General features: G+C 31.8%; 1 pseudogene; it reads right to left on the reverse strand.

Annotated features, from left to right (window-relative positions):
- Window positions 1–417: 417 nt before the first annotated feature.
- Window positions 418–4,353, reverse strand: LOC149546812 (putative beta-D-xylosidase 5; annotated as a pseudogene).
- Window positions 4,354–13,939: the final 9,586 nt, after the last annotated feature.

Below are 13,939 nucleotides of genomic sequence, written 5' to 3' on the forward strand. Positions count from 1 at the left end.
CTATGAAGCATGAAGTGATTATTTTCTTTGGGTTGCTATGGTGATTATCAAAGTTCACTCCTTTAGCTAATGATTCCCACAAAAAATAATTAAAGCTAAGCTTCTTACTTGTTCTTTTTTTTTTGATTGGTAAACAACTGAAGCCTAGCTTAATTATTATAATATGTTAAGTGAAGGCAGATTTGAACCCAAGACCTCCCACACGAGAGGCTCGTAAGTTACCATTGCATTGTAGGCTTTTGCCTAAGCCAAGCTTCTTACTTTAACTAAGGTTTGGAAATGGCATTACAAATGTATAAATGAGTATTATTTAATTTGAAGCATGAACAATTAAAAATATCAATTAAAGGTTACCTGATTAGTTTCTTTGGCTTACCAGGGTAATTATTATAGATCTCTCTATTCATCTACTAATCACTACAAAATAATGTGGTGTTTTAGATAATCATCTTCTTAATGTGAGGCTCCAAATGATAGAGTATGCAAACCCATAAGAAATTCCCCCTTCCCTATTTTGTCTATAATGTTTAAATCCTTGCAAACATCAACCCCGAATTGAATTCTTTGAGATTTTGATTTCTTGACATCCACCCTTTTGAATGAAATAAGCTCTTTCTTGGTATAACCACTTTTATGGAGATTGAAAGGTTGTTTGGAGAAAAGCAAGGCCATATGACCTCCTATTTTACCACACGTATTTCTTACTTGCACAACAAATTAAAAGTTTAAGTCTCAACTTCAATTTCCTCATGGAAAAAGGGGCCACTGAACTGGGCTCTGAGGCCGCTAGTAGTCATGATAATTTGGTAGCATGATAGAAGTGGCAATTTGTCTAGAGACATTGAGAGAATTGTTGGTACAAATAGGAGAAAAACATCAAAACTAGTATAACTCAATCCATATCCAAACTTATAAATAGTGTCTCATGTATAAAATATGTAAGTCCAACTAGGATATCCTGTACTAATATTGGGTCTCATATTCATGTCTTTCATATTAAAATTTGTGATATATTCATGAGGATACCATGTGGAAGGTAGCCTATCACCTGCAATGTTAGTTAATTTATAAAATATTAGAATAGGTTATTCACCTTCTTACATTCAATTTAATTCGTAATATTGAGGGACTTACTATGATGAAATGGGTAAACTTTTAGTGTCTTCTAAATCAAACTAGCCCATAGCATACATCAAATTATTTCCTTACTTAAGAGGACTGTTTATATAGAAATTTAATTCAGATTGAATTCTTCAAGATTTGTTTGATTGTCTTTAAATTTTATTAAAAGACTAGCATTCAAGGTTGTGACTTGGAACAAAAATCAAAGTATGACTACCATACAAGCTAAGTTGCATCTCCAAATGTGTAGATGAAATATGGACTTGAAAAATACCTAGATTGTAATCACCAAAAATAGTCTAGGCAATTTCATCTCCTCTAGCTTGACCTAGGTATGATATATCAATAGGTCCTACTAACATTATGACCAATATTATAAGTCAATTGGTATAAATTCCAACTTTTGAGACTAGATTTTGTTCTTGGCCTAGCAAGAGAAAGTCTACCTTGTCAAGACCTTCTACCTCTATTGATTGATATAGTCCTAAAACTAATATCATTGTATCTACATTTTCTATTGCTTGGACTGATGCATTGATCAACCCACCATCACTACAAACAACATTTGCACATCCTTGCTAGTAAGTGATCTTGGTATACTTCTTCAAGCCTTGTAGAGGAGTTGTATATTTACATAGAATTCCTATATTTAAATCAGCATAGAAATTTAATACAGTTATTTTCTAAAGAAAATGGCCCATTTTTAATGAAAAAGAGGGACTACAACTTAGCTATCACATTTCAGATGTTTTCATCATGTATTGATTACAAGTTTCATCCCAGCCTTTACCTTGGAAGTGTTCTCATCGATTAAGTTCATTTGATCTATAAAATATTAGAAGGCATTCACACTAAAGCTATCCACCTATGACTTACACTTAGATCCATTCATAACAAGAAACAATATAGTTTCCCAAGGCTTTCCCCTAGTTTCACTTGGGGATGTGTCACATCAAACCTAAGAAATCTTATAAGCCCTAAAGTGGAGGTCATGGGTTTTAATCCAGATGAGATTACACTTGTATACCTCACTTGAACAATATATAAGATGAATGATAAAATGACTTAGTGTGGAATGCGTACGTAAGAAGGGATTTATACATTAAATTGGTATATTTCTTGGCAGTGACCTTAAGAGATACTATGTATAACCAATTATTTTCACTAATTTTTTCCACATGTAGTCATCATTTAGAAGTTTCAATAGAGTTAACTAGGACTTTCACTTGTGCTCATATGGTACATGATAGGAATGCCACTCACATGTTTCTATTCATAAATTCATTTGGTCCTGCATATTCACTCATGGTCTAAGCTAACATGGTCCATCATTAGTGAGGAACATAAATTATGATTATCTGCAACATGATAGCAACATCCTTGGGTATTTTTTCTCTTAATTATTAGCCAAAACCTATCTTTTTGCTCACTTACTACTAGACCATAATTGCAATTTTTTGTTTTATTTATTACAAGGTTACCTCTGTCAGTGGATTCACAAGACTCATTTTGACTTAAGTATTTTCTTGAATTTTAAATCGATTCCTTTGGATTTCCTACTTTGAAGCATTGGTTACACTACAGCCTAAAAGGAACCTTAGATTTTATCAAATTCAAAAGACACTATGATGTGATCACAAACAAAAGAATGTAGCAAATTTAAAAAATCCAATTTGAATGTTGTTATAGTATGCTATGAAACTTTACTTAGATAGTTAGCAATCATGACCTTGGTTGGATTTGTCTGGGGACCTATAATTGCCAAAGACTTGAATTTGGAAGGTAACATTTGTAATGACCCATCATTCTTCAACAAAACAATGCCCTGTCTAGCTGCATCGAAAGTCAATTGTTGATGCTTAGAAATACACACATCCTTTGGACCTATTTTTCTCTAGGCTTAGTTTAGAGGATCACCATTAAAGAAGCCAAGGCACATCAAAACCACATAGTTATTTACAAGTGCTTGCTCAATTACAAACCACTCCACTTTTCCTATTTTCATAGCATTCTTTGTGTATTTCCTAAGGTATGTTCCAAAGTTTAAGTCCGACCCTACCATTATAGAATATTCCAAGATTAATAGGAACTAAAATAATTGAATATAAATATGATCTTTTGATTGTTGTCTTAAGTTTCTATAAATTCTCAACTTACTAGCCTTTAGAGCCACTACAACTACATCTTTAGGGGTGTCAGTGTATTTGATTGCCTCATAGAATACTTGCACATAGTCAAAATATGATACTATGTATTTGTCTAGGAAAATATAATAACAACATTCAACATTTTTTACCATCTTTGAATGTAAAATCAATGTAATACAATGGATTGTGGAAATTTGATCTCTTTAACATGCAAAGACAAAAACTTGACTTACCCATTTAGGCCTCATTAATCTCTAACAATTCCTTTTAGTAGATTCCCATCAACACAAGTTAGAACCCCATTAACCCTATTATATGAGCACATTATGCTATTGACATAGACTTCTTGAACACAACTCTTGAAAGGTGGTCGATAGGTAGCCTCCAAATCTTGTGGGATAACCTTTGAGTACAAGCTCTTACTAAACTTAGTACATGTTTCATTAATTGAACTCTATTAATTTTTATTAAAATAGTTTATGTTCTTGAAATTTATCTATTAAAGCTATAGTGACATAGTACTTAACTACCTATGAAAAAATGGAGAATGTCAAAATGAGCTATAAGATGAAATGCTAAAAAGGTATAATTCACCTCAGCATTGAAGTGAAAATGATCCACCCCCTTCTAGTTGTCAAGATCATAAGAAGTGTAATGTTTATAGTGGGTGGAGACCTTGAGTATGTTAGACTTGTCAACTATTTCTTGAAGTCCTTTGACATAGTTAATTTCATATTGGCTAACAACCAGTGGGTCGTCTCTAGAGGTTTCTTGTCCATGACCCCATCTAGGATCTTTGAAGATGTTGACATTAAGACTCCAATATGTCAAAGAAACCTACCCCACATTATTCCTTTCCCTTGCTTCTGTAGACAGAACCTACTAAACACATAACATAAGATTATTGAGATATTGAGACATGAAGCAGGTATGATGTTCCTTCTAAAATGATTCTTGAAAGGGGAAAATTTCTTCATCTTGTTCTTCTCTTGAAACTTCACATCACTCAACAAAATTTTTAGAAGTAATATTACCCATTATAATCAAGAAATCTCATAATTTAGTTAATCTGGACCTGCCCCATGATCAACGCTCATTAAAAAAGGTTCAATATAAGTGTGTTCAATTAGATAGAAACTATGAAAATGGTGTGCAATGAGGAGTGAGAGAATAAGAATACATGGATTGAAATAAATTGAAAACTAAATTGAAAAAAGCTTGGGCACTCTTGGATTATCATTGTGTCTCCAACCTAGATGGAATGCTCTGACATTAACTCTAACCCTTCACCTATCCCCTATAGAAGAACACATAGTTTGAATTATAAGTAAAAGGAATTGGACACAATGTGTTATGGGAATCTCGCATACATCACAAGATGTTCACCAATGTTGTATTGTCTATAATTTAAATCAGCAACCATGTCATCCATAGCCTGAAGTCCTCAAGAACATTGTTTGTTTAAAATCCTTATTAGCATGGTCTCTATAGGAAAATGATAATCATGAGTAAAGAAGCATGCCAATTCAATATCATGTGAATAGAGATAGCTACCAAAATGTAACCATTTGAAAATTATTTGAACTCATATATCTTGCAAGGGGAGAAACCACATGACACTGCATGGCTCACTAAGAACCAAGGGGTAGAACTATTCCAACAATAATGTCACCAACTTCATCTATTTTTATTCTAGTATTTTCAACCACATCCTATAAGAATATAAATGTACATTATCATTTGCAATTCTCAAAGCATGAGAAACTAGATTTTGTTTACTTCAACTCATTATAAATTGAATACTACTTAGTCATGGATATGAACTTTTAACAATAATAATTTTTTCACAATATGTGATGTAAATTGAAATAAAATATCCTATAAAAGTCTATAATATTGGTTTCACACACCAAATTAGGCTTTAACTTTTTCTTCATAAGACTTGTAGAACAGTCTAAAGTTTGAACCCACAGATGTATAAATTTTGGGAATGTACATAAGTATAAGGAGAAAATTGACCTTGATCATTTCAATACTTGTGGGTTTCTTAGATAACTTGTACCTGTGCTACCATTTATGATCTAAAAAATCCCTATTCTAAATTTTGTGTAAGTATAAAATAAACTTCTCTTTCTAGAGCTACATATGAATTAAAGATGGCTTGTTCATCATCATGGCTCATGCTTATAGATAGGAAATAAGAAATCATAGATTTAGATTCCTAAATTTTTTTAGAAAAAATGCAAAAGAAGATGCCATAGAATTAACAATCAGGCACAAAACTTCATGAAAGAAGATGAGGTTCCATTTCCTATAGTTCACCATGAAAAATAACACAAAATCAAAAAATAAAGTTGAACTCTAATAGGATACAACTTCCAACAAAATACCCAAATTGATATGTGTTATATTAATCAAGTAAAATGAATACAAACAAGGGAGGGAAACTGAAAATTACCATGGTAAAAGCTTGCAAATAATAGATATCTATATTGTGGGAAATTAAATATACATCTCTAGAAGATACAGTGCACTAGCTCCATTGTTGTGGAGCTAACTTTAGATGGGGATTCTAAAGAAACATATATTATATGACATTGTAAAGAGGTTAGTTTGGTGTCATTTAGAATCAGTATGAATGTTTCTAGTAAACCCTAGGTTGGAAGGGTATTTCCCTTTACACAAATTTGGAGGCAACATCTTTACTTTTATATTAGGAATGAAGTAACAATGTAGATAAACATGACATGTTCCCATGAATTGTATGCTTTGGGGAAATGCAAACTGGGCTATAGATATTCCAAATATATTTTCCCTCCACAAGTTCACATTGTCAATTTCTTTTCCTTGCAATTCAATCTCATTTATACCTAAGTTTTGATGATTTTGTAGGAAAATAAAATTCTAATAAAACATGATGAGAAATTGGTTGAAGCATATCTTCAAGCTTAGAGAATTCATATTTATGTAGTTGATGTCACTCAAACACAGAAGAAACAATGCAAATTGAAAGCCTATTGTTTCTTACTTATCCATTTTATTATTTCACTCTAATTACAATCTTTATCATCAAGTGTTTCCTTAGGCCAAGCAAGTAGTGTTCATTATATAAATGCATGGAGGTTACCCCAAGGGAATATTTAAAATAAAAAATAGCTCCACTAAGCTAGATACTTTTTAGTTCATATATATATATATATGTATGTATGTATATATATATATATATATATATATATATATATATGTATGTATGTATGTATGTATGTATGTATGTATGTATGTATGTATGTATGTATGTATAAAATTTCCATATGTCCTTTACACCATTTCTTGATCATTAGGAATTAAAATTGTGAGATCCAAATGAGTTTTCCATAGCAAAATGCCATTTAGTCTTCTAAAGTACAAATCACCATCTTCTTGCCAAATTATGCCAAGCCCCATGGTGTCTTGATAAGAAACTTCTCATGTTCAAAATTTAGGCTCTATTCATTCTTATATTTTGTGATGTGAAGCCTTCTTCAACCTTTGATATCCATTTTCTAAGCATGCAAAGAAATTGATATACAACAAGAAGTAGCTTTACAAATTGAAAGAAACCCTTCATTCTGATTCTACATATGTGGCCATGAATTTAGTAACTTGAATGAGTTCACCAATTTTGTTGAACACTTTTAGTGCATCCATAATTTTTTTTGACGTTCTATCTCCATTGATCATAACATTACATGAACAAGTACTTCTCTATGGTATTTTGTCAAACATTTGACGTGCATCCTCGAAGCTCAATAATTTTAAATAGAAGTATTTTACCCAATATCAAGTCATTTGTATATATGTATTTTTCTAAAATGTGGGAAATTTATTTTATAAAAAAAAATTCCTACAATGTTTAGGGTAGATAGTTTTAAGAAATGAAAATAAATTTTAACCTGACAATTAAACGATCACTATCTCCACTAGTGCAAGAATGATCAGTTTCCTAGGTTTTGATCATTTGTCACCTATATGGCACTTGAGACACCAATCCAACTTAGACTTTGTGAGATATATAATTAATATGATCATCACAAATCATGTTAAGTTCCCAATTTAGCATGGGTAGGAATGATGTGAGCAAAGTCCGTCAAGTTTGGCTTCACAACTGCCACTACACATGCTTGAATGGTTTCAATTCTTCTGCAAATGTCCATTTTTATTTTCATGCAACCATTTTATTCAATGAGTTCACATCTCTTGGAGGAATTTAGTCAAATATATGAATTATCTCGTCTATTGTTCAACATTTTAAAGACAATCTGAGCGAAAACCCCCCTTTTACTATGCTTCGATGGATGCCCATACCATGTTCCAAAGCTCCCAATTTGGAATTGGTGAGAATGATTTTGGAAAGGGTTGGTGAAATTGGTCTTATACATACCAATTTAATTTCCATGTAATTTTTTGAAGCCTCTTCAACAAGCTATTTCTTTGAGGAATTTTGTCAAATAGTTTAGTGGCTTTATTGGTGTTTTCACATTTTGCACAAATACCTGGAAGGATAGTTGTAACATCACCTTACAAAATTCTTCTTTCCTTTATGCTCTAATGGATGCATGTTGACTAGATCTAAAGCCCAACATTGTGGACTTACCACCTACAATGTGAAAGCCATGGAGCTTTTGGAATTGATTGGTTTTTTATAAGTTTTATTTCTCTCTCAAAGGGTTTTAGTATGTGAAGGAGACTAGCTTTTTTTGGATAAAGAAGAGGAATGGAGGAGAAAATTATGAGTGGGAGGCATTCCCATGGAATTATTCCAAAATAATTATTTAAAATTGATAATGGATTTGAGCTTGATGTAACCATCAAATGGTAGTTTTGGGCTTGAAAATAAGACCTTTTTAATTCAAGGAAAATGATTAGATATAATTGAGTTCATCATTTCACATGTCAATCTTGGAACCCCCTATGAAATAAAGGAAATCTTAAATCTACATCATCATGTAGATAAAGAGTCAATCTCACTGACATTCAAAAACCCATTGTATTTGGTATAGTATTTGATAATAAGGTTTTTACAATCTCATTGGCATTCAAAAACTTAAAGGTGAAGTGTTGATTAATTATCTATAAACTAAAACTCATATTATATGCCCTAACTTATTATAATCATAGGAAAATATATTATAATTATTAGAAATAATTTTAATTCTAATATTAACATTCTAATAGGAAAAGGTATTCCATATCAAATTTTGTAACTTTTGACACATAAGAATATATTCTCATATGAAAAAGATATGCATTACATTATAAAGAATTGTTTCATGCTCCAATATATGAGCCTAGATGACGATTATTACCATGTAGTAATTATGAGCACTTTAATCATCTTCTATTATGAATCTAGTAGGTTCCCTAATTGTGTAAATTTAAAAATTCACAACCATTAATATCCATGACCTATATAGAGATAATTGAACATAAATAAGTTTGAGTGGATGAGTGCAAACCTGGGAATGATCCAATATTGACACATACCTACTTACCTAGAATCAATTATTTTTAAGGAATCATGCAATCATTTTCTTAAATGTTTGGTCATAGAGAAATCTCTCTTTCTTCATGGACTTGGGACTCTAAATTCACAAATAATTTAGGGTTCTATCAAACCTTATTCAATTATTTTACTCTTAGGAGAAGGATGTTGATGTTTTCGTTGATGTTTTTCCATCAATGACAAATAAGAAGACTGTTGGGAAAAGGTTATTATTGATATTAAAGGTATAGAAAGTTTTTCATTGATGTCAAGGTATCTAGAGGAATGCAATTAATATCATATCTATGTCTAATAATTTAATTTTTTGAAGTCTACTAAAATGATAAGTTGGTATGATAAGTTGATGTGTAATTTTAATATCATCTTTCATCTTTTTTTTTTCTTGACTGTGATCTAAAATTAATTTTTGTAGCTTACTCAGATAATGATTTCTTTTTCATTTTCTTGTAATTGAATGTCTCTTTCATGCATAGGAGAGTATGTGTAAATGTGTTTTGTTACATTATAGAGTCCTAGTAGATGAGCCTCAACCATAAAAACTAGAAGTAGTAGTTTCTTATACACATTTGAATTGATGCTCCAAATTTATGCACTAGCTTAATTTTACATGTGCTCTTAAAAGATCATGTTTGGATGACCGTTGGGACTAGCTAAGTCTATATTTGTTTATATGTAGTGTATCCCTGTTATAATACAACATGAATACTATTAGTACCAACCTCTTACACATTAGGCTAATGGTCATTCTTGTGCCCAATTTAGAGATGCATTAATGTAACTCTAGGGTAACATGAGAATTTTGTTATCATTCATATAGTAATTTTTTGGGTTGACTAATTATTAGTGACAAATTATTTAGTCATTTATTTGATCATTTATTCATTCACTTATCTTTATCTAACTTTGTGATTTTACTTGATGATCAAATTGGTCATTCATTTAATTAGTTATACTTAAAATTGAAAAATATTATTAGAATTTAATCACTTCTAGTCATGTGACTAATTCTTTTAGTCTTGTGACTAAATATTTCAGTCATGTAGTCATTTATTTGGCAAAAATCTACTGGTGTATGGAGACCTAAGATTAATAAGTCTATTTTGTTTTCAAATGGCTCTAAATTCTAAAGAAAAGGAGTTATGGATAATTGATAGCCATTGTTCTAGACACATAACTGGAGATAAAATTATCTTTGTCAAATTGATTAACTACAAAGGTGGAAATGTTAGTTTTTGTGATGATTCTTTAGGGAAACTTAAAGGTTTAGGTTCTTTGATGCTTAGTGACAAAAATTCCATTCATGATGTGTATTATGTTTATGGATTAAAGTACAATCTTCTAAGTGTTAGTCAAATTTGTGGATATGAAGTTGTTTTTTATGACAAAGGTTGTCAAATAAAATTAAGATCTAGATAGTTGCATTAGGTAAAAGATCTAAAGGGAATGTAAACAATTTAAAATATAATAAAAATACTAACAATCATGAAGATGTTTGTCTTATGGGACAGGTGAATGAAATTTGGTTATGACACAAAATCCTTGGGCACTTGAATTTTGACAACTTGGTAAACATTACTCAGCATAAAAAAGTAAGAGGTATTCCATGTATAAGTAATCCAAAGAATGTTATTTGTGAAGGGTATCAACATGATGCAAGAGCATCTTGGGTTTTCTTGGTGACTACTTTGGAGTTCGTGGGAGGAGGCTTAGTAGCTTATTTAGAGAGTTCTTGGACTTGTACTCCATCAACAAAGGATTGAGAGCTTGGCATGCTCTAGGAGCTTCACTTGGTCTTTGGTTTCTCGACATGTCTAGGAGCTTGGCATGGTCTTTGGTTGCTTGACATGTCTAGGAGCTCACCATGGTCTGGGAACTTGGCATGGTCTAAGAACTTGGAATGGTCTAGAGCTTGGCATGGTCTAGGGAACTTGGCATGGTCTAGAGCTTAGCATGGTCTTGTTGCTCAGAATGGTCTTGGAGCTTGGAATGATCTGTGGTGTTTAGTTTGCATTGTGAGCTTCAGAATGCTTAGGAATTTACTAGTGCTCAGCTTGGTTTTATCGACACTCAGTTTGGTCTTGGTCCTTGTTGGTGTTGAGTTATCTGTGACCCAACTTTTGGCATTTAATTTATGTCTAAGTATTTAATTTGTGTTGTAGCTGACTTGTGGCTCAACATATATTTAGTATGAGGCATTTATTTTAATTTGTAAATGCTAGGCCAACTTGTGGCTTAGTTGGGTACAAGTAGGGGGTCTTGTGGAGTCTCGTAGGCATTCATTCATGGAGTAATTCATTCAATTCAAAGGAGTGAGCCTAGAGAGTAGCTAAAGGGTTTTTTTTCTTGAATCTGTCAATAGAGTGCTAAATGTGAGGTAGTTTACAATAGGATTGTGGTGGTGTTGTGAGTTTGTGAGAAGGGCTAGTTGCTGAAGCCTAGAAAACAAGGAGATTGCTTGGTGGGCTTGCGAACACAAGTTTGGATCTTGCTTAGAGGTTTCTACTAGAGAGTGATCTAGAATAGCCCGCGTTTGGATTAGAACTCAAGGCATCTTGTAGAACTATTATTGTAATTTCTATTGTATGTGGTCATAATCGGGAAGGCCTTACAACCTAGCTCATTGCATGTAATAGTTATTCTATGAATAAATTATTATAATTTGGTATTAGATCTTTCATTATTGTTTCTTTTCTATTGTATTTCTACTGTGTGGTTATTTGGTGGGGGCTATGACATCTCCTTTGACGATTTACCTACCTTGCACTACATCACAACATGGTTAAAAAGTAAAGGCATATTTTCCTTCAAAAGAATATTTTGCTTCTAAACCATTGCAATTAGTACATACTAATTTATGTGGTCCTACAAGGATAATGTCATTATATAGTGAAAAGTATTTCATGCTTTTTATAGATGATTATAAAAGAATGACATGGATGGCCTTCTTAAAACATAAATTAGAGGCATTTAACAAGTTTAAGATTTTCAAGAAAATGGTTGAAAATGAATCAGATATGAAGATTAAATTCTTACGATTAGATAAAGGTGGTGAGTCTACTTTAGATGAATTTGTTGATTATTGTGAAAAACATGGCATCAAAAGACAATATGTAGCATTTACAACACCTCAACAAAATGGAGTTATTGAGAGAAAGAACCAAAAATTGAAAGAAATGGGAAGGACTATGTTAGATGAATCTAAAGTACCAAACCATTATTGGAAAGGAGTTCACACAATAGTATACATTTTAAACAAGGCACAACTAAGGGTAAAAACTAACTACACTTCTTATGAACTATTGTATGGACACTGTACTTCTATTGAGCATTTTAGAAATTTTGGAAGTAGATGTTGTAGACATAATAGTTAGGTTTGTTATTAGTGACACACACTTATTTAGATTGTTCATATTGATCACTTGCAAGTTCCTATAGTTGACCTGACTTTGTGTATTTCATGAAAACTTTTATTATAGATGACTTTATTGTGTTCTAAATTGGATTTGTATATATGTAATGTAGTGTATGACATTCAATAGGAAGTAAGTATGCAATGTAACTAGCAAAGAAGAGTAGAATTGAAAAATACAAAGGCTACAATAATATAAGAGTAGCAAAGATTTATCTATCACTGCAAGGTGATCTTTATACTCAAAGGAATCTCACACAACAAATCAAGTTGTAGATCAAAGATCAGCCACTATTTCATCCAAATAGGTGGATCAATTAAATCCTTTTACAAGGTAGATGTAATAGTCTTTTGTAAATCTCTTTACTAAGTGCATACTTCATTGTATATTTGTAAATCCTTTTGCACGGTGGACCTAGCAGTCCTTATTGCTCCTAACATGGAATATCATTAGAAGTGATTATTGTAAGCCTTAATAGGTCAACTTTATACTATAGTACTAAAGCTTGTGGGTATCATCCCTCCCCAAGTTTTACTTTCTATTTGGAAGGTTTTAATACTTTTAGTTATTCATGCATGCAATTAGATTAGAATACACATGAAAGATTAATTGGTAAATAAGGATTACATTTTATAAGTTACTAATTCACCCCTCTCCTCTTAGTAACTTAGCCTATCATATATATATATTTCCTATAATTGGTATCAAAGATTGTGGTTCTTAGAGAAAATTTTAATAGCTTGAGTAAATAGTAGAGGCAATGGAAGTATTTAGACTTGATAAGGCTATTGACAATGAAAGCTAGATTTGGAATTGGCTATTGGACAACTCAAGAAATAAAAGGAGCGATTCTCTCAATTCCTAAAAAGGATAAAAGATCTTGCAATGCAGATGAATGACCAACTATACACTGGAGAAAGAATTGAAGACATTCATTCAAAAAGTAATTCAAATGAAGCCAATGAAGCAATCAAAGAACTATTAGAAAAGAATGGTTTACTTTAAGAAGTAGTTAGGAAACTGAGAAAAGAATAAGAAACTCAATCAAAAGATTATGCAAAGTCATGGAAGAGAAAAATAAGATAAAATAAGAAATAAAAGGAATGAACAATGACATTTAGCATCTACCCCTTTAGCAAGAAGAATTCTTTGATCAACTCACTAGTGCAATTGAAGAGATCATGAATCTAAGATCATAAAAAGAAAGGTTGCAGAATGATCTAAAAATTGAAAGGAAAACCAATGAGAGGATGATGAAATCTCAAGTAGACATGAATCAATTGAATGATAAAATCCATTATAGACAAAAGGGAAAATTAGGAATTGGATATACAAAAGAATGTGAATCATCCAAGCAAGGAGCTCAAAAGAATCAAAGAACTACTTGCAATCACTATGGTAAGATAGGTCATACATCAAACAAATATTGGAGCAATGAGAAAGCTAAATTTAATGGAAAATGCTACAATTGGAATCAGCATGGTCATAGAGCTAATGAATGCAAAGAGAAACCTAAATTTGGAGGCAAATGTCACAAATGTAAGAAGCATGGGCACAAATCCTCAGAATGCAAAACTAAGATATTAAACCCAGTAGATTAGATTATTAAATTTTATATTTGGTTGGTATTATAACACTTGGTGTAGATGTCATTACTTTAGAGAATTTGGATGCATTGGCATGAACTATGTAAAAGATCACATGAGGAAAAGAGACAC

Source organism: Cupressus sempervirens, chromosome 7 (genome assembly GCF_028749045.1).
Source record: "Cupressus sempervirens isolate cs-2001-9-10 chromosome 7, ASM2874904v1, whole genome shotgun sequence".
Taxonomy (NCBI): Eukaryota; Viridiplantae; Streptophyta; class Pinopsida; order Cupressales; family Cupressaceae; genus Cupressus; species Cupressus sempervirens.